This window comes from Lycorma delicatula, chromosome 5, assembly GCF_047948215.1.
Source record: "Lycorma delicatula isolate Av1 chromosome 5, ASM4794821v1, whole genome shotgun sequence".
Taxonomy (NCBI): Eukaryota; Metazoa; Arthropoda; class Insecta; order Hemiptera; family Fulgoridae; genus Lycorma; species Lycorma delicatula.
Window position 1 is genome coordinate 69,166,658 of NC_134459.1, and position 23,807 is coordinate 69,190,464.

Consider the following 23,807-nt stretch of genomic DNA (forward strand, 5'->3'; position numbering starts at 1 on the left):
TATCTAATTAAGCGTTTCTTAGCATAGGCTAACACAAAACTGTTTTTTTTTTTTTTTTTGTTAATTTTTATCGATTCAACAAACCATTCTTGAAGATTTTTATTATTTTTCTTTGGTTAAATAAATGATTACTAATTTAATATGTTTTTTTTAGATGAATAATCAGTCAGTTGACTCATTTAGCACTCATTTCGGTTCTATTCTAATCTTTTAACTTTTTCATATTTAGTACATAACTCTTCATTTCGAGTTTTATGGACCTACCTAATATTCAGAATCAATCTATAACATTACATTACAAAGGCCTTTATTCTTTTCCTTTCTAATTTTTAACCGTCCACATTTCAAAATTGTAAAGCGCTATTCCGTACAAACCTTTTCAATAATCACTTTCTAAGACATATTTGTTATTAACAGACGCTTTGTCTAGTCCAATTTCAATATCTGTATTTCTTTCCCTTATTTGTAATTTTACTGATTTAATAACAAAATTTTGTTACATTATATTTTGTTATATTAACATTTAATTCTTCATTTTCCTTCTTTCTATCACACTTCATTTCAATTATGTTTTAATGTAAAATTTATTTTCAAAGTAAATGTCTTCCGGAAATAAATCCAACTTATTGAGTATTTCTTCTAACTTTTATTTGGTATCTTATCAAATACCAATCATCAGCTATTTTTTTTTCCTTGGGTAGTTACTGAGCTATAAGTAATGTTGTTGTAAGGTTCAAAATAAATTCTAATTTTGTCTGTAACAGAAAAGTTAATTTTCATGCCAACATAAATGCCAGGAAAGTTCAACAAAATGTTTGCTAGAATTATTAATTATCATAAAAAATATAGAGATATTTCCTTTTTATTTCTTTTATTTTTTGTTTACGATAGATTTGATTTCTGGGTCATAAAATTACTTCTACGAAAAGTTTGATAATTTTCTTTTTATATTCTTGTAAATAAATACCTCTTTTAGTGTTTCTTTTCGGTATTATTCGTGTTCTTATAAAAAATATAGGGGAGATAAAAATAAAAGAGAACTGATTATCTAAATTTTTATATATATATGTACAGAAAATATTTTTTAACTCACTTTTGCCTGAATTTTGGATTTCAGTCATTGCTTATTCGGCATAAATATAAAAAAAAAAATATTACCTGTTTTAATAAATAAACGCATTTAATTTATTAAAAAAACCTATCCGTATAGACATGGTACTGTTGAATACTTCAATGGTAATGTATAATTTCACCGGTTTTGGCTCATTAATCAATGAACCAAAACCGATTTAATACTATTAGTATTATACCTTGATGTCGAATTCCAAGAAGTCCTTGGAGATGAATTCTTCTGGTCCTCCGCAGTATATTACGGAGGATGTTTTGCTCCCGGTATCATATGATACCGGCTGCGATGGTGCGGTCAGCAAAGCATTAGTCAAGAAGACTCGCCGCTAAAGATTGTGAAGCAGCTGAAGTGTTCACCCTCTCATTTAAACGCTTTTGTGCCTTCGGAAGCTCCTTTGTTGGACGTTCATTGTCTTATCTTTCTAGCATCTTAGTTAGTTTGTCTTTTATTAGTTTCCTGAATGGGCATTTTCTCTGCTAGGACTTTAGCCTACTCTGGTTTAAATTCCGAAATCTTCTCTATGTTATCCTTATTTTTGCTCTTCTTGCGATTGGTTGAAGGTTCTGTGCTAGGTTGTGCAGAACTCTTAGATCTTGAATCATCAGCTATCTTTTGCATCAATTTGAAGCTGCTTTCTCTTGATGATCGCCTTTTCAATTTGTCATTAATGATACGTTCGACCAGCTTACCAAACGGTGGTACCGGTTCTGAGAGCACGTCCTCTAATTTACAGGAAGCTGAGGAGCGGCAAAAGTGGCCAGACGCCTAGGTACTTCGCCGGTCGTGACACTATTCTTCTTCCTTCCAGTGGTATCACTACGGTGGGTCTTCGTTTGGTCTTTGTAATCACGACGGCTTCTGTCTTTTCAGGCATTATCTGCAGCCCAACCTCGTTCATCCATCCGCTTATTGTGTTGAAAGCATTGGTTATCTTCTCGACTGCCTCTCTCCTGTTCTTGGGTTCAGCTACGAGGGCCAGATCATCAGTGTAGCCCAGTAAGGAAACTTTTGGGGGGAGCGGGAGCCGGAATACCCCGTCATACGCAATATTCCATAAAGTCGGTCCAAGTACCGACCCCTGCGGAACTCCCATTTCGATGATTCGCTCCACTATCCCATCTTCCACTTCACAGCGCAATTTACGACCGGTCAAATACGACATTATAATTTTTGTTTTACATGGAGGAAACTCTGCATGCTATCAAGGCCCTGCCTATTGCACCATGTGAGACACTGTTGAAGGCGTTTCTCACATCAAGAGTTACCAATACGCATAGACTGCCTCTGACCCGGTTTTCTTCTCCCCTGAAAAACCCTTCAGCTATTCGATGGACAGCAGCCACTGCATCAAGGGCCGATCTACCCCTCCGAAAACCATATTGATTCTCGGAGAGGTCACCCTTATCTTCGACCGCATCTTCTAATCTCCGCTGAATCATCCGCTCAAACAGCTTGGCTAGAGCTTCGATCATGGCGAGAAGTCTGTATGATGAGTGCTGCTCCGGGTCCTATCCAGGCTATTGCAGAAGGACTAGCCTCTGTGGTCTCCATTTTCCTGGGAAAATGCCCTTCCTTAGGCAGGCGTTGTATACGTCTAATATCGTATCGGACCGAGCCCGTGCCGCCACCTTTACAACTAAGTTCGGTAGATGATCTGGGCCCGAAGATTTGTCTGTTGACATGCGGACAACTGCCGCCGCAAGTTCGGCATCGGTGAACGGCATCGGAAGTTCCGTTCCTGTTTCGATTTCTTCCGCCCTCCCTCTATAATACGTCTAACCTCCGATTCCTCCCATGAAGCAGGAGCTCTGGGTTTTAACGCGCTTCTCACGAGAAGCTTGTAAGGTCTCCCCCACGGGCATTCTCTACTTCGGCCAGGAGTTTCCTCCAACATTCTTTTTTTGACTCCCTTATTCGCTTATTTAGTTCTTTCTTGCAAATTTTATATTGTGCTGTATATAGGGCCCTGACGACGCAATGATATGCCCTCGTTGTCAGTCTCCCGATATGGTTACATTTCTTCCTTTTTGTGCCTATCTCCTGTTAGCGAGGCCGACACTGCTTAGGCGCCCGTAAATGGGATTCCCTCACCTCTTTAATAAAAAAAAAGATCCGATCCGTGGAATTCTTCTTTTGTTTCCTCTGGACACTTTGGCTTATTGAAGATTAACAAGTGCGATGCAGAGGGTACAATTTCTCCGTTGCTTAATCGTTCGTTGTTGTTAATCTCCGTTGTTTAATCGGCGACATGCAATAACTTATTCCCTTGAGATATTCAAGGTTTATGGGGTGCTTCCTCAATGTCCAAGACTCCAATCTACTTGGTTTTGAATAACCTTGAGATTGTAAGTTGTTCTTTTATAAGTCCTCCAGCAACTTCCGTGATGCCTCGAGCTGTCACTAAAGGACTGACTTTCGCGAAATCCCCTTCTTTCTTTTGATCACCAAAAATTCTGGAATCATTCCACTACTCTTCCGACGAAACTTGGTTCGATCCGTCTTTTCTATCTTTGTAACTTTTTCTTTGCTTTGCTTCCGAAGACAAGTTATTAAAAAACAAAGAATTTTATGCGGACTTTCTGCCACAGAATACGTGGAAATTGAAGATTCCATGAAAAGGTTTCGTCAGTCAATATATCACGAAGTGCGGGTGGAGAAACGGTTGGACGTGTTACGAATAATTGACGCTGTCTGGGTCCCCTCAGTCAGCCGCCTCTCACAAATTTAACCCGGGCCGGGAGTCGGGTACTGTCTGACCCATTATACCGCATTCGAGGGCTCGCACGTAGCAATAAGAGCTCTTATATTCTTGCCTATGGAACAATCCCTGCCAAGGACCTAAGTGACTGGCTTACACTAAATGGCGCAAGACTTCGGCAGAGCCAGGCTCTCATAAGCCCACCCATAACCCGGCTCCACAACTGTGAAGAAGATAAGCACTCCCCGTTCACACTCCGCCCAGTGTCGGCATAAACAGATCACGATCATGTCCCTCGCCCACACTGCTAACAGCAAAACCAAGAAGCACAACCGCAACCAGCTTGGGATGCCAATCCCGTACTTCACAGAAGAGCTCCTGAGCAAAACCATTACCCCATTGGCTGTCATAAATGAATGTACCAAAGTACCATGTCATTGCTCGCCCGGACGTGTGCATAGATGTTATTGTAAGATCGATGGTTGGTTTTTATCCGAGTCGTTAATAATAATAATTATTATTATTAACTATTAATGGATTATTACTATTAATGGATTGAAACACGATACGTATGGTTAACTAATATTTACGTATATTTTAATTAAAAAAAAAAAAAAAAAATTATGATGCTATTAAATTAGAATTAAATTTTGATTAAATACAGAAAAAAAAAATATATATATACATGGTATTTTTATGTAATTTTATAAAATGCGATAAGGTAAAACAGGAAAAAGGAATCATCAGTTAATGTATTAGTTGCCAGGGAAGTAAATCGATCCGTAGCAATCTTTTAAGAGCTAAAGATGGTTGTAGAGTTACGAGCAAGAGCAAGAGCATTCAGATTATTTATCGATGATATTTATGTGCGGCGAGATATTGAAGGATGGTGGAAGATACCAAGAGGAAACTCAGTCCGACAATAATCATAAATCCTAACGCCGTAACTCAACACTGTATCGTGTGCCAGTTTGTCTGTTTGTCTGTCTGATGGCACTTTGATTTAAAATCTTCCGCTCTCCGACTTCACCCGATTCAGGGAGACGGACTCATAGATAGATAGAAAGAGGGATTTAGGGATAGCGAGTGAGATCGAAGGGGGTATAGCAAGATCTAAATTCCATTCAGTACATTTATTAGCTCTTTGTATTCATTTTATTACTACTATTATTATCGATATTACAAGAATTCTATAGTGAAATATTTAATAATATTCACACTCTACATTCTTCTATTATACTCTATGATTATTGTACCTGTTATTTAACGATAAGTTTATTAGAGTTCCAGTAATAAAATGAATTATAATGTAATTTCAAATAATTTTATCATCAGTGCGCTAGCTCAAACTCTTTTTCTTTTTTATTGTTATTAAAATTTTATTTCTTTCTTTAAACTGATATTGGCCTACAATATAAGGTATTTGAATAAATTTAAAATAAGAAATCTTTTTCTAATTTTACTTTGATCCAGAACCCTTTTATGGAAAATAAAGGTACTATATATAATATATATTCTCTTCATTTAAATTTTATTTAGTCAACAGATGGTTTTATTTTAATTTAATTTTCTTTGCCGCAATAATTTAATTTATAACCGGTTTCAATTTATCAGAACCGTAAGTAAATTTGAATACAAAAAAATAACATGCAGAGAGCGGTTTCCAATGAAATCCCTCAAAGAAATCTACTTATCTTATACAGCAATGATAAACATATAATCAAGATTAATAAATATATACAAGTATGAGTCCAAGAAACATTGATAAAGTTCAGAATATAAAATGCAAACAAAATACTTAAATAAAAAAAATAAAAATAATTGCACAAAGAATAACTAATCAAGCATAGAAACAGTGAAATAAATCAGTGAACCAACATGAGTAAGTGGTGAAACAAAATGAACAATTTTGACAATGTACAAACACTAGGCTAACTGATTTTCTTCAAATCTCTGTGAACTTACAGATCTAAAATATGCAGTCGCTTTAGGTGCCTTTCGTCCTCACCGTTATACAGGAGATGTGAACTGCGAGCCAGTTCACATGTCTGTTCAGTCTTATTTTGTATCTTGGATCTAATCGCCATATCTCCTCTCGAACGGTTGGCAATTCCAATATAATAGTGTATGTCAGTTTTTTTCGCAAACCTCGGCGCTTCTGTTATATTTCTTAATAGTTAGTTCTGGAATCGCTGTACAACTTCGTTGTTAGTCTCATTTGTCATGTCCCATAGTTGGATTCCGTAAGTCCAAATCGATTTCAGGACAGCAGTAACTTCTTAGGTAATGATAGTTGCGCCTCTCTACCTAACAACCACTGCAACTCTCTAAACTTAATTTTAAGTTGCTTCCTTTTCTCCCTGACATAAATCGTCTGCGTCAGATGGTGATCAAAATACAGAAATACAAGTATCGCATGCTGTTAGCATACGGGATGAAAACGCCATTAAATTGAACTCGTGGGCAATCACCCTCCTCAACGTAAACGTAAAATGTCTAGACTTAGCCGAATTAACCTTTAGCTTCCATTTAGCTAGCCATTCGTTAATTAGATCCATTTGAGTTTGGAATTTACGTCTCATCTGCAACGATGCAACAGTGATTTTCTCTGGAATCGTGAGGTCTGTTGTGAAGTCCGAGTATAGAACCGGTACCAGAACTGAACGCTGGGGAACACCCGATCTATATCAAGGAATTCAGACAATCCCCCTCCTTGATAGCTTGATAGTATATCACTTGGGACTTCCTTCCAGGTAGCTGTGTAGGATCAAGAAATACGGTTAAGAAAGGCTTCTTTTCAATTGCTAGAGTAGGCCAAGAAGCAAAACCTTATCAAAGGTCTGTTGGACATCCAAAAAACAACAGAGCGATAACATCTTCCCTACAAGGCACTTGTTGATAACGTTAAAAATCCTGTATGTTTGTTCGATTGTTGATTGACCAAGTCTGAAGCCGAACTATTAATCAGGAATAATAACTATAGATAGTTGTTGATTGTTGAAACTAGATATAAGAATTGGAAGACGGTGCTTAACATTTATTATATTTCAGCTAAGTTTTTACGTATTAAAGAGAAAATTATACAATGTGTCACACAAACAGATATACGCTTTTGATTTAATATAAGTTGCCTATTCTGCCAACGATTATATTGAAACTTTACAGACCTATTAACGAATATTCAAAAAAATGTTCTGTGAAAATTTAAACCTTCTAGGATTTATAGGAACAGAATGGCGGCTTTCAAATAAAAACATCTATTCAGGTAAATCACATTTTTTGTTCATTACAAAACAGCTACTAAAATGGTTAAAAACAGATGATAATTAGAACTAGAATAATTAAATACAGTTAGATAATTAGCCACGGTTCTGATTAATTATTAACTTCTTTTATTCAATTTGAACAGCTGTTTAACGATACATCTGTTTTTAATCATTTTTACTATGTACTTTGTAATGAATAAAAAAGTTGGTTTACCTGAAGTTGATATTTTTATTTGAAAGTCGTTATTTTGTTTCTATAAATCCTACAAGACTGAAATTCTCACAGAACATTTGTTAAAAGATCTGTAAAGTTTTAATAGAATCAGTGGGGGATAAGCGTTGACATTTGGAAAAATAATCCTCCTTTTTTACCCTTTTAGTTTAAATTTTAATTAGAGAGATAAATTCAAACACAAAATGTTCATTTAATAAAAACATTATTTCCGTTCTCAAAATATCTCCTTATTTTACTGGATTATTTAATAAATTTATTGTTTTTATAATTCATATTTTAAAATTAAAAAACAATCTTTTTTAAACAGCGACTGAAATAAACTGGAAATCCAAAAAACTTTTAAAGAATTGCTTTAAACTAAAATCTTTAGTTAAAGATTTTACGTTTAGCAATTTTTATGAAACATTTTTGAGAATTTTATCAAAAAGTTATTTTTAAATAACTTATTTGGAATTAAGGTTTAGTTATTTGTTAATGTGATGTAAAGGTGCTGTAGGATTTTTCATCATTATAAGCAGTGTTAAATATACTCACAATATGCAGCGTATATCGCGAGGATGCTAAACATCATAGAGGTATTTCTCTCATTAAAATGATGAAAAGAGTTTATATATACATTGGTCCGAAAACAATTTGTATGAGAGTTACGGCTAGTGAATAATTTCGCCCCGATTTCTGCTCCCCAACTCAGTTTTCTTGTTTATTACACCCTATTTCGTAGAAAATAATGGTGAAACAGTTCTGGAACCCTTCTTTTTTAACACTTTTCAGATCAAAACCTCTCGCACCTTAATTTACCTTCCCAGAAATTGAGTACGGCTTCATTTCAGTGGAAGAACAGAAATCGGGGCGATATCTTTCACTAACTTTCTGGTGACGCGTTTTCGGATACATGTTAAATGATTTAAAAAAAAAAAAATATTTTAATGAGAGAAATACGCCTATGAAGTTTTTCAGAATCCTTGCGGGATACTCTGAATGTGAGATAATTAAATGAAATATTTCTGTGTTGAAAATTTAATAAAATAATAATTTTTCTAATATTCCGTGCAAATAAAAATGATTTTAATGAAATATGTCGTAATGAGCTGTCATTCCCTCATTTTTACAAACGTTTTTGGCGGTTTGGTGTCAGTTTACATTTTATATTGGCATTCGTTTTGTAAACTGATAATTTCAGCATAAATTTATCCTTACTTATCTTTACATATTAAACACACACACACACACTCAGGCACCCCCCCCACACACACACACATATATGTATATATATTATTTTCTTTTGTTTTTTGTTACCGGTAATTATTTATTGTATTTATTCTGTTAGACTATTTTTACTGTAGGCCTGCTTAATTTATAATTCATGCTAATTAAAATCAAAGAAGATAACCAAACACTCGCAAGGCTGTTGTAATTCTGTTTACAGTGAGACTGATTTATGCGTTCAACGCTTGAAACTCGGTTTTAGTCAACACAGTTGAATCCACTATCGCCTGTGTCCTAAAACTCAGTACCGTTGTTTTAGCTGTTATTTACGATTCGTGTTATTTTTTTCTACGGGATTTTTTTTTGCTTAGCCATTCCAATTGTAAAATACTCTTGGTAGTGTAATTCTTCTTTTTATTCTATTCCCTCTGTTTTGTAAAGGAAACATATATATATATATTTTTATTTTTTTTCACTATATGATTCATATTTTTACATATTGGGGGGCATGTTTAGATAAGACAGCCTATGTACGTTATATGCATTCTAAATTAATTACCTATGAAGGTTTAATAATGTTAATTCTTTTGTTTATTAGAATACTTCTCAGTTAACCAGTTTAAACGTGGTTAATCTGTTATTTTTTTACATCTTACATACATTAATACATATATTTTTATTATAGATATTCTAAATATGTATTTCAATAATTTAGCAGAAGTGTAGCAGGCTCTTAAAAACTGGGAAATTGTTTTCGGTTTAATATCTTTCTATTGTTAAAAAATAGAGTTTAATTTTATTCGTATTATTCCACTAAGTGTTTTACACAAAAATCATTATCTAGGCGGGTAAAAAATAGAAGAGCAGCATAAAAAATACTAAATGATAATTTTAGAGGAAAATTAGAAATTATTTTCACTGATTATGATTAAAAAGTTTGATTATTAGATTTTTTTTTTAAAAATGGAGTTTATCGTTCGCCATGTTGGTTTTTTTATACTGAGTACCTCTCAGTGAGATAAATGGGTTTTTATTTATTATATACAAAATATAACGGTGTTATACAATTATATAATCTTAAATATATGTACGTAAAAGATTATAAAATATGTTAAACTCGACTAAAAATAATCGGTCTAAAGTGTAAATTTACATAATTATTACATTATTAGTATTAACACGTTTATTTTGCTTGTAAAATGATTGTTGGTAAGTTATAATAGTACTATTATTATTTTCTTTCATGACTTCATCACTTTGAAATTAATAAAATTTTTATTAATAATACTATATTAAATTATTAATTCAATAATTTCTTGATGTAATTAGCTAGACAGTCTACATACGTATAAACTATACGTATGTATACACAAAAGCATACACCATTGTATGCTTTTGTGTTTCATAATATATGATGCTTTTACTACTGCCAATTAGGTTATAAAAAAAACTGTAACAATAGCCTAATTAAAAGATAAATATAACGGTATCACATTACAAATTTTTACAATTGTTTATTTATTTGTACTTAGTTGGCATCTTCTACTAATACTATGTCGAAAATAACATTCTTAAAAAAATGTGTATAAATAGTTCAAGAAGGTTTATACTTAATAAAAATAAAGTTGATGTAATTAATAAGAAATAATAAACTTAAATTGTTTTAATTATTTTTTTTAGGGAATAAAATGTTAAATCTTTCCTGTTATTTAACATTAAAAAGAGTTCTGTTTTTGGCAATTACTACACAAAAAGCAAAAAAAACGAAAGCCCAAAAATAATTTTTTTTGTTTGTCTATTGGTTACGCGGTATAATCAAAAAGGTTTATCAATGGTCGTAATATAAAATATAAGTCGATTCTGAATTTCGGAAATTTATCATCACAAGAATTTAATGCCAGGATTATTATGAAATGTAAAGATCGAATTGGTTTTCAATTGCCTTCTTTACTTAGAAAAATATCCCGGGTTCGATTCCCGGTCAGGCATAGCTTTTTTCATTTTTTTACAAAAATTTCATTTCATATCCACGAACACAAGCTTCAAGCTTATGTGACGATATCATAAACAAAAAAAAATGTACGTTCAAAACAAATTGGCTTGATAAACCCCCCATAGAAATAAAGGTGAATTTCAACTTTTGAAGTGACATCTTTCCTTCTGGGTTTGGATGTATAACGAATATTATTACTCTCCGTGAAAGCAACTATGATTAGTGCCTCTTGTATTTCAGGTTCTTTATATTAATGATAGGGACAGATAGCGTAAAACCACAAAGTAATTAATCCTTTATATCGAGAAACAGTATATTATATTCACCGTCTCTAATGCAGGGAATATCTTAACCGTACTCAACTAATATTATTTTTCATGTATAACATATCCTAAATATCATGATGTCTTTTAGAAACATAGATAACGTAACTTATGGTTTATTAAACTACGAGACTACGAATAAAAAAAAATTGAAATACGTGGATTAACTAAAACATAAAAAATAGACTGATGTCAATCAGAAATATGATATACTCTTAGCCGGATTATAAAGAGCATCTCAATGAGAAACGGTAATTTAATTTAAGACGACTGACTTTTCTACTAGTAATATAAAGTACATTGAAGGAGGTTAAATATTTCGAAAAAATATGTCAGTCAAATGACCGCCATGGCAGGTGTCCGCTCTTTTAATAAAATTTTTAAGTATATATTCACACGTTTGTAAGTCAGTTTCTTCAGTACATTGGCGAGTTTCGTTCTTCAATTCTAGGATTCTCTGTGAGTTATTGGCATACACTTTACTCTTCAAATAATCCCACAAAAAGTAGGTAGATTGATGTTTTAAGACTAATTGTTGCACTCACTCACTGTAGCGATGTTTTGTGCAGATCGACCGGACCGTTGACGCAAACACGGTTTATCATCTTTGAGGGAATACGTAAGATCAAATTTTGTATTAACTCTTCAACTGGTGAGCAAGATGGGGAATTTTGTCTACCAAATAAATACGTAATTATCTCATTTTTTCCGGCAAACACTTTACATTTAGTAAAGGTTTTTTTTCAATAAATAAATGTTGCTCTAACGTGTAACATCGAATTTTTAATAACCTTTTAACTCACATTTAGACAGATATCAAATATGGTGGCTTAGAATTTTGTAGTTCGAAGATGGTGCGTAATTTAAAATACCAATCCTTATTGCGATATCTTTAATATGTATTTTTAGAAAACCTGCGTTAATATATTATTTTATCCATTAAAGAAATAAAACAAAGGAAATCTACTTTATCAGAAAATATAACATATCTTAGCAATTTTTTTTTTTAATAAAGAAATATACCAAATTTTATAATGTACTTGATTTTTAAGGTAGATAGTAATGAAAACTGTAACTTCCTAACGTTTTCCTACCGTTTATTTCGAAGCGAAGTCAGTTAAGAGTGCTTATTGGGAAATAATATTAAAAAAAACGTAATTTTTTTGTTAGCTATATTTTTAAATAACATAGTGATTAAATCGTAAATAGAAAACACAACAAACTAAACATAATAAAATTAATAAATGAAGATATATATAACTTTACCTGCATTCTTGTTCACGGATAGGCCCGCAAGAACCGCGCAAATATCACTTCATATAGTTTCTTTAATCTTTCGGGCTGTTTAGCTCTTCCTTCTTCAGTCCATTCTTCTTGTAGAGTTTTTTTTATTTTCACCTACAGGAACGTTTAATTAAAAAGTTTTCTTTTTAAAAAATTCTTTTGTAATATAAGATAATAAAAATAAATAAATAATAAAAAACATTCTTGTATGTAATGTTGAATTTTTATAGTTCTTCTTCATCTGTTTAACATATCCTCCTTGACTAGGAATTGTATAACGTGTCAATTGTATAAGTTGTGTCAACTAAGAGGATCACCTTCTAGTGGTTTTTGTCGGGTAACGGTAAGAACCGAGAAAAATAAATTTTTATCCGTACTTTGTACCCATAACCAGTTATAACTAATATACTTAAGATGGAGGCTGACTATTTTGAAACCCACATTCTTAGATCACTCAAAGTTTCGGGTCCTTTATTAATTAAACTGTTGCTCTGAAGAAATTACAAAACATTGATACTTTTTATAAATTGAACAGAAATTAATTTTTATTTATCATTATTATTCTCAAAATCATGAGTTTAATGAACACAGTGGAGCCCAACGGGGAAGAGCTCTTTGGCTAAGTGGGAAGGGGAAGCGAAGCGAGCCATGAGTATATATATATATATATATATATATATATATTGTTTACTTTTTTTGTCTTAATCGTTTTAATATAATTAACGTTACTTTAATTAATAATCATCTTCAAATGTAAAACTCAACTTTAGAGTTGTAATATTGTTTTTTCCATATCATTTTGAATAAAAATTATGAACTATAAACTGTGGAGGTGTTATATCAGCAATATTTTACAAAATTTAAAAATTAAAGGATAGAATTCATGTTACTCGCTATAGAAAAGTTTCTACATGAATTTTAATAAAAAGTGTAAGGGTTGTCTACCGGTTGAAAATTATAATTTTATATTATTCTGCTTTTAGTATTTTGAAAAAAAAGAAGATATTCTACCGAGTTAATATCTTGGACAAAAATTAGATCTGTTTTATAAATTAAGAACAAATGAAACTTTCTTGTAGCACCCAATTTGATCTTGTATAAAAGTTTTTAATGAGAATTCTTCTTTCACATGAAAATTACAAAATAAAGGAGTGCCTGATCAGTTTGTTGAGTTTTCCTCCATTCTGTTTTCTTTTAAGTAATGAAGTAAGTTTTTTATTTTTATTTTTTTATAAGAAGTTATCTAAAGCTTTGTATTATTTTTTTATTATTATCTTTATTATTTCTTAATAATATTTTTAACTCGTTATTTTATAATAGAAAATAATACTTTATTATAAAATAACCATCATAATGTAAATTTCATGTTGTTTGTTTCTATTACGTGTTGATTGTCTTTTACAGGTTTTTCCTAATCCATAAAATTTCATTTCTTAGAATTTCAATTCATTAATTTTCAAAATTATAAGCTTCAAATTCTGTGAAATCTGCAGAAGATTCTATCTCAGAAGTTTCTCGTTTTATGGTATTATAATTTGCATTATTAAATTCTTAACTGTCTCTATCATGTGTTAAAAATTCCTTTTTTTATTTTTAGTGATACTTTTGTTAGATTAATCAATCCTAGTTACGCAAAATACAGCAAATAATTCTTAGGTTTAAAGCATAATTTTAAATTTAACGTCAAGTATTACCGATTTGAAATTACAATGTAGATGGGAAATTAGGGCACGTATAAAAGTTGTAAGATTAATTTTCAAGTTCAACATTTATTGATTGAAGAGGTTCAGTTTGGAATATATTTTCTCTCTTCCTTTGAAACTTTAATTACGTAAAAAAAAACAAATTTAAAACGATACGTCCCGATTTTTATCTACGTATTACGATCTTATAAAATAGAAACATATTTAAAATTATCTTTTGTTACAGTATTGTAAGAAATATGATGTATTTCCGTACTGTAAACAGTATAAAATTTGGTAAATTCTCTTTACTTATATATCTTATTTGAATAAACTGTACCACCCATTCTTCTTTTGTGTAGGCCAAAATATATAGCTCAGAATAAAAATAGTATATAAATTCCATTTTATTTATGAGTTGGAAATCTTTGAATAACAGTTAAAGTGGTTTTTTTTCTTTGTAATCTTTTATGTTTTACATTGTAATATATTAAGAGAAGTTGCAGATATAGTCGGACATTTTTTATAATTATTGTAATACTATTATTAATTTATAATAATTATTATCAATTATACTAATTATAAAACTAATTTCTTTTAATTATTTTACAAAATAATAAAAATAAGATAATAATGTAGTTACTAAAAGAAAAAAAATTGTAATGCAAAAGCATTACATCTGACAGTTGGTATTAACAGCGAAGTTAATAGACAGGAGAGATTCTAAAATGTTTTACAATAAAGGAGAAATTGGTTCCAGTTAATATAGAATTGTGTTAAACCATTCGTTTTACTAAATAATAAGAAAAAGTTTTATACTAATTGTTTGAATGTTTCGTAAAGGTATAATCAGGGGGCAAGCTTTACTCTTAACAAAATATACTGATGACTCTTGTTTTATTTTATAAAAAAATTTCTATGGTGATCCTGATGTAAGTTTGCTCCTGAAAAAAATTTCTCTTAATGAAAAAAAAAATATATATATATAAATAAATTGTCTATGTAAAAGAATGGTAGATAATTTTAATTTTTTCTTCATCAGTACTTAATATAATATTAAGAACTGTAGTATGTATTACTTATGTTTACATTTCATATGCATATGATCTTGTATAATATGTATGCATATGATCATTGTATATGATCTTGTATGCATATGATCATCTATATATATATATATATATATATCATCTATATATATATATATATATATATATATCATCTATATATATATATCATCTATATATATATATATATATATATATATATATATATATCATCTATATATATATATATATATATATATATAGATGATCCACGAAAAAGTAATCTTCCCAACGTCTACAGTAACCTATGTAAGATCGATATCAAAAACTAACATCTGTACTAATCTTCAGAATAAATGTTGAAAGTAGTCTCCACTAACGGCTAGTCAGTTGTGTGCACGGTTACGTACCTGCATCGCTGGCCTCCGTGGCGCGAGTTGTAGCGTCTCGGCCATTCACCCGAAGGTCCTGGGTTCGATTCCCGGTCAGGCATGGCATTTTTCAGACACGCTACAAAACACTCTTCTCATCCTCTGCGGAAAGAATTGCTTGACTGTGGATTCGGAGGTTAAACAAAAAAAAAAAGAAAAAAGTATACCTGCATCAATTCCGCCGCAGTAAAGCACGTCCTGATATTCTCCTTTAGTTCATCAATTGTGAGTGGCTTTTTTTGGAACACTCGTCCTTTCAATATTCCTCACAAATAAAAGTCACGTCGACAAGTCTGTTGACAGTGGCGGCCATAAGCCTCTTTTCATTGTTCACTCAGCAGTAAACGGTTCATGAACACGAGCAAGTGACATCTCAGATGTATGACGGGTCGTCCCATTCTGATGGAAAAAACAGTATTCACGTTCTTCTTCAGTCAACTGTTGAGAAAATTCATCCAACTTGAAAGGTAGACATGTGTATTAACTGTGATGACGAAACATATTGGACCAATAACACGCGTGGCAAGCACAGTACACCACAAAGCTTTCTTCTGTACATGTAAGGATAGCTTATGTATTAGGTGCGGATTTGCTGATAAATAAAACCTTGCCATATCTGACATGATAAACATAAACGGGTGAAATCAACCACATTCAACAACCAGCAACAAAAAGTAATGTTTTATTTTGTCCAAATCCTTCAATCGATGAAATATTGTGATGCGGTACGGTTTCAACTTTAAACTCATCTGGACACGTCCACAGGTTGTTACTACATGGTTGGTAATACTCATCCCGACTGTTGCGATAGTTTTCTGTTAGATTTTCTGATAGACTTCTGAGGACTATGAAGCATCATTTCTGAAACGCATGCACGAAGTTAATAGTGTGAACAGATGACGCCCTCTTCTTTGGTACATTTACAACAGATCCCGTTTTGCGCCATTTCTTCACCAATTGCCGAATGCTGCATTTAGCTTGAACGGGGCGATTTGGAAACGCTAATCAGAATATCTCATGTTTCCTTCAAAGAACTGGTTCTTATGTACCACTCTACAATATTCATCCGCTCTGGTATCGAATACATGGCTAACACACGGAAAACACAACATACGTTACCTTCTTGATCTCAGCAGTCAACAGACTGTTAGAACAATGAAGAGAGGAAAGTGATGGACAATCATGTGATTAACAGGAGACGAGTTCATACAAAGGTATGAACATTTTCTTACTTTATTTCAATTTTTTATGTCAATGTTCTGTGCACGAACTTATGATGTTAATGTTCTATTCAATATATTCCATATTCTGACGGGGTACTTTTTCGTGGCCCATTCTGTAATAAGAATTGCAGAATTGTAAAAAGCTATAAAAATATTTTTAACTTTTCTTGTGTATCAATACCATAATGATATATATATACCCTGTTACTATTCTGATATTTATATTAGTTCAGAAAAACTCAAGAAAATTGGTTGGAAAAGTAATACTTCTCAGATTTCAGACAGCCTTAGCTCATGCAGACTGGTGGTAATTTTATAATCTCTTTCTACAGTTCTTTTCTTATTTTTATTGAATCGTATGTTTCTCAGTTTATGCATTTATTTCAAATGCTATGCTTCATAATACAAGAACGTTTCATTAAAGACCTTTTTGAATTAATATATAAGAATGAGATAAAAAACAATATAAATGATCTTTTTAAAAAAGTAGATGAAGATGACTCCTAAACCCACAAGTAAAACTGAACTGCAGCAATTTCAGTCTTGTTGCTGTTTAAAATTTCAACTGTATAATTTCGCCACAAAAGGATTAGAAAGCGTTGGTTATTACATAATCTTTTAAACTGAACTCCATGACATATTTGTTTTCAAAATTCTTCTGCATTTAATTTTAATATATTTATCATTTTTTTATATCTCAGTTATATTGCACCTTCTCCAAAAATGTTTAAATGTTTGTAAAGTGTCTGATTGATTCACCGTATGAGATTGAATCTGTGCATGAAAATATAGCTTAGTAATTTTTTTGGTTATAAGGAAAATGTAATACTTGACTTAAATTCGAACCCAGAGCTCTCCAGTTTATTGGTTAAGATGTTAAAATTACCTTTTTTATTCCCAAATCAATGTTTAATCTTATAAATATGTTCAACATGAAAGATAAATCTACTTTATTAATCTTCTTACTTTGTTCAACGTTGGTATGTTTTACTACCAATGCTCCTCTTTTTGTTAATTAATATTTCTTAGGTTTTTACTATAGTTTGTTTACTATTAATGAAACTACCAGTATACCATTCATTAACTCTGTTATCTTAATTTTGATTTCAACTAAAAACAAAGCTGGCAAAGTATTGCATGACATTCCCGACTACGATGGTCAAAAGTTTTATGTAAAATATTGATTTTCATTTCAGGAATATGATATAATTGCCAAACCAATTTTAATTTCATAGCCGCTTAAATTAAGAAGAAAAATAATTTTTTTTTTAATTACAAAAATTAAAAAATTAGAACAAAAAAAAGAGAATGTATTTAATTTTGGAGGTGGTGAGTAAATTTCAAGAAACGTTTTTTTAAAAATATTCATGTGTACGTTAAGCTTAACAAATGTGCTTACGTAAAGGTTTCTCAAAATCTATCACCCCCTTCAATAAAGGTTAAAATAAGAAAAATAAAATTCTCAAAACCTTTTTGCATTTTAGGTTCGGGACTGTAATTTTAAAAAAAACTATTGACACTTCTTGCTAGCTCTATACATGAAGTATAAATTTTCCAAAAATCTTGAAAAATATTTAAACCAAAATGAGCAATAGAATAAAACAAGATTTATTTAAATTTAAGGAGTTAGGTGTTGATTTTTGATTGTTAATTTATCTGGATTATAATATTCGTTGTTAAAAGAAGAGATAGACTTTAAGGCCACATATTAAGGCATCTTGGAATAGTCGCTTTAATATTGGGAGGACAGGTAGAAGGGAAAAATTGTGCAGGCAGGCAACGTTTTGAATATGCAAAGCAAATTGTTAGGGATGTAGGATATAGGGGGTTTACCGAAATGAAACGACTGGCACTAGATAAGGAATCTTGGAGAGCTGCATAAAACCAGTCAAATGACTAAAGACCAAAAATAATTCAATGTAGTTAACAAATTTGCTGTAATAAAGTTTTCTGAATAAAATCGAAATTGGTTTTTTGCGACATCCTCCACCCCCTTAACAAATTTTCAAAGAAAAAATGGTCAATGCCCATTTTTTAATGGGCACATATATAATTATTTGAGCAAAATTAAAAAAAAAAATGGTTGACCAATTGGTTCGGTCAATTCTCACCGAACCCCATTAGGCCAAAAGAAGTGCGACACGCATACATACATACATACGTATGCAGATACATACATATATAAATATTATGTTTTTTTTTTTGGTCTAGATGAACTAGTTGGACACTAAAAGGTAAAAATCAGCAAAATATCCGATACCCCATTTCTGTCATGTTCTAGCTATATTCGCCGGAAAAGAAAAGTATTACTTTTCTAACATACCCATGTTTTAGTCTCGAATTGTAATTTTATTCTCAAATTGTTTATTACATTCCTTATACCTCCTTATACTCTTCTTTCCTATGAGTTTTTGTTATTCTTATTTATTTTTCAGATTTTTTCTTGTAGTAAATTCTAGTGTTTAGTTTTTTCTATCGAGTTTTTATATTCAGCTGAAAGTAGAGTAGTTATCAATAAATTTTCAGTTTATATATTTTTTTTTTAGGTTGTTAATGTTTCCTTAAAAAATTACTTTAATTCATTTATTTTGTCTCTTGTAAATAGATTGCAAAAGAAAGAGCAAAAATTATAACCTAATCTAGCTTATTTTTGAACTAAAGTTTTATCTCTTTACTTGTTACAGGCGTCAGATATTTTTATTATGTTTTAAATAAAGTTTTTTTTGTCTATTACACATTTAATCCTAGTTTTATTTTAATGTTTAATATTTCATTCCATAATACCTTTCAGAGAACATTTTCAAGACCAGGTAAATGTATAATCAATAAGTAATAAATGAAAAAAAAAAATTAGGTGGTAGTCAGTGTAATTCATTATATATACTATGTAGTTATTACTACATATTATACATAACATAACATATCTATTGATTATGTTTTAAAGATTATTTGGAAGAGGGCATATTATCTTAAAAAATAAACAACGTGGAAAATTAATATGAATTGGTAATGTAATAAATATAATTTAAATTAAATTATATTTGATGAAAATTTAATAAAATTACATTTGAGTAGATTATTATTAAAAATTAATCGTAATATTTTTTTTACTTTATTCTTATTTTTGTCACTACAGCTGAATATAAAAATAGAAATACATGATGCTTCTGTGAGGGAGGAAACTGTGTAAATGTAATGATTCATTCTTTAGTTTATCAGTGTATATCGCTCAACCATTCATTCATTCTCTTTGTAAAGTGAACGAAGCGTAGATAAAGCAATTACATTATATCAAACGTGATTCATTTGCTAGTCTAATCTGATATCAAATATCGAACTGCAATTACTCAAATTATCAAGGCTGCTTAACACACAGACGACTGCTGACGCGTTTAAATTTATTTAACTTGGAATCATACACACTGATTATATCATATTCTAGTTATATTGTTGGAATAGATCATTTGTTAACTATCCTATACACATAAAGTTCGCTGTATAGTCTACTTTGTTATCTGATTTATATGTACTATTTTAGATTCTTTTCAAGTCATCGTATCGCTTTGTTAGAAGTTCTACCCGGCTTCGCCTGGTATTGTATGCTGTGAAACTTGTCACTCATTTTCTTAATTAAAGTAATATACATTTGTTCTTACTTAAAAATTGGATAAGATAAAATTGTTTGTAAATTTATTTCACGGTAATTGTTCTGCCTTCCGTACTTAAAAATAAATTATGAAAGAATTATTAAAAAAATTTTTGAATGGAGTGCATTCGTTCGAAATAATTTAATAAAAAATGAACATATTTTGCTTAACTTTAAGTAAATAAAGTTTTATTAAAATTTCACAAGCTTTATACTTATTAGCAGTTAGGCAAAGCAAAATTAAAATAATTTAACTTATAACTAATTTCTAATTTCTCTAATGTCTCTTGTTTTTTTGAGACATTTTAAATTGGAGCATGTAGATAAATACTTTTATGTTATCTGTTATTTTCATGCATTAATAACTTTGACATGATGCTATGATACGTGTCGGGCCGAATGCTTCAATGCAACATGAAATGTAAGAAGCGAACAGTACCTCGTTCTGCAGCTAAAAGAAAAGCTGTCATTGAATATTAATATCATAGCGACTGGCAAATTATCTAAGAGTGTTCAAAAGTTAATAAAAAGTCACATACTCAGAAGAAAAAAATTCAGAACTCAGTGAAAATTAAACGTGCGAGAATGGAAATTCTCGAGCCCAATCTCACCTCACAGCCATTAACTAGCGTAGAAACTGAGAGCCTACAAAACGAGAAAAAAATTAAATGTGACCTAAATAAGTAATGGTTTTCATCTTCCTATACATCCCCACACGTACTTCCACGGTTAAGCCGTGTAGGAAAGAAATGGGTTTCTTTTATACGCTTTACACTTTCCTTTAAAACAAAATTTACTCACCTGAGATTTATTAATATATGACCACGAATAAACCTTGCTTCTTATGTAACTATTGAAATCATGGTTTTATGTAAGATTTATCTCAATATAAGGAGTAGTTATTAGGTCTCTTATATCTGAGGAGTTGCCTCCTTTTACCTTATAATTTATAGGCATCTATTAATTTTATATGTGTCTAAAAATAGTAATTACGAGTCCTACAATTTGTTGATGATAATAATAATTTCAGAAATAAATAGAATATTTTTTATTGTAAGTAATGTTTATTATTACAATTAACAATTTATAATTTTAAATTAATCTATTATTACAATAATTTATACAATTTAATAATAATAAAAAAAATGGCAGTCGCGAGACTGGCCGACAAAAATTGAAAACTTCAAATAATGAATACCGATTAGTGGTTTATAATTACATTACTATTTCTAACTTGTGCTAATTTTGTTAAAACGTATTTTAAATGATTGTATAATGAATTGAAAAATATTAACAACAAAATTTAAATTAATTTTATTTATTAATTATTTGTAACAATAACAAAATATTTACATGTGAATAATGATGTGCATTATATAGTTAACAACGACACATTTTATTCTATTTCTGAAATTTTTACATTATTTGCATTATCATCATGTTCTAAAAATGAAACAATTGGTTTGTGGTAACTGAAGTATGAAATAAGTACTCTCGAATGAAATTTATCCAAATATCTTGTAAATACTGCGTCTATTGTTGTGCCATATCTTGTATTACTTATATTTTTATCGTTTGACATTGTTATATAATTATATATATATAAATATATATGTTTATATATAAATATTTAAATTTTTGAATGTGGGACACATTCAAAAAGCATATACGGAATAATACATAATATTATGCCGTATATGCTTTTTGAATGTAAGTGTCACGTGCATAGGTTATAATAAAAAATATCAAATATGAACATGAAATACATTTTTGATGTACTCACTTTTTTATCCAGTACTCTTCACAGATATTATAATATGATACACTTACACTGAATTTAAACAATTATTATTATTTTTTTTTATTAATATGAGTACGTATTGAAATATTTCAAATAAACAAACACTTTGACATTTAATAAACAAACATTTCAATGTATATATGTATCACAAGCACAACCGAGAAGCAACGTGATACGGCTAACTATAATTCACAGTCGATCTTTACCGTATACTAATCTATACGCATGGGCATGTATATTGAAAGAGAAAAAGAGAGTGATAGAGAGGAAGAATTATTGTGAATCACTGGCAGTTTTTTCTCCCACCTCCCATCCACTGCTACTACTTTTTATACTACACACTCATATATGCGTATGTATATTCTCGCTCTATGCCTTTTTCTCTTTCATATATATATGCTTAGCGTCTTGCGTTACGTTACAGATTTTGATTACGAGTTAGCGATTTTTTTCCCCATGTAATTCGTATGTACAAAATAATCTGACACAACGCGCCTAAAGAAGTTTTCATTTCAATAAAAATTATTATAATTACAATAATTCATTAATAAATAACATGTATAATAATAGTGTAATAATTTATTATTTTTTTAATATATTTTTTTATTTAGCAATATTTTTTATTCCCGATACATTCCTAATATACTTTGAAGAATTAATTTTTTTATAAAAATAGCTAACATAATCATATATTTCGTAATTATACATAGTTTATTATTTTTCTGGAGACTGAATAAAAAATCTACATACAACTTATATAACGTGAATCTGACCTGATGTTTCATTTAGAGAGGATAGAGATCAAGATACAGAAAGAGATTAGTATTCTTCATAAAGAACGAAAGATATCAATTAACTGAAGTGTAAGTAATCTTTACTAATTAATGAATATGTAATAAACGGCTAAAGACTTCAGTTCAGGCGCATCCTATTTTACAGTCAACCAGTCACGAGTATTAACACGATGGACAAGCTGGCAACTTTGATGATATTCACAGGACTCATAAAATTTGCACGTTTTCATTCACAAATAATGTTGAATATAAACTGCATATTTTTGCTTGTGTGTAAGTGGAAGTCTGCAATCTCGGGCCTTTTTTTGTAAAATTCTATTACAAACCTTTCTCTTCTCCTACTATTTTTAAAATCTCTTCATTTTATACTTTAATTGTACTAATTTGGAACATTCCATAACATCATATCAAAAGACTCTTTTTGATTTTCTAGTTTTTCAATGTTTTACTTTACGTTTATTTATTTAAAAAAATTCTTTTATAATCCTTGAATGTATGATTACTATTAGCAGATTTATTTTCTGATTTAAATTAATCTGTTATTTTGTATTACGTATTATTATTACTTCGTTCCTCATTTATAATTTTACTATTAAAAAAAAACAAAAAAAAAAAAAAAAAAAAAACTAAAAAACTTCTGGCATATTGTTTTCTATCATCTTATTAAATCAGATTTTCTTACGTTTGAATTTTATTACAGACCATAACAAAATGGCTAACTATAATGTCTCAGCTTACGTGATAGTTATGAAAATAACAAGGATTTTTTGCATTGTCTTTACATGATGGCGATACGAGTTAACCCATCTTATTGGCTACTGTTATTTGTAGATTGCAATACGCAATGATCTTATGGATATTGTTAACCTAAGCGAAAATGTCATCCCTGAAAAAATTTAGTTTTGAGTCGGGAAAGATTTTACATATCTATATTCCACACGACTGTGTTTTTTAATATCTTTCGGCTTTTAGACATAAAATAATAAAAATATATTTTATTCAAGTTGTAGATATTTCGTAGGGATCTTACAGAACTCTCCTGCCAAAGTA

General features: G+C 30.4%; 2 long non-coding RNA genes across 2 annotated transcripts in view; one reads left to right on the forward strand and one right to left on the reverse strand.

Annotated features, from left to right (window-relative positions):
- The window catches only part of LOC142324910 (uncharacterized), a 43,301-nt gene extending 21,236 nt beyond the window's left edge, over positions 1 to 22,065 (reverse strand). Inside the window, exons 1-2 of the long non-coding RNA XR_012756435.1 lie at positions 21,946 to 22,065; positions 12,117 to 12,248 (exon numbers count right to left, since the gene is read on the reverse strand). This is a non-coding gene — a long non-coding RNA (uncharacterized LOC142324910). The remainder of the gene's footprint in view (positions 1 to 12,116; positions 12,249 to 21,945) is intronic.
- Positions 1 to 23,807, forward strand: part of LOC142325412 (uncharacterized) — a 240,284-nt gene that overhangs the window by 124,111 nt on the left and 92,366 nt on the right. The window lies entirely within an intron of this gene.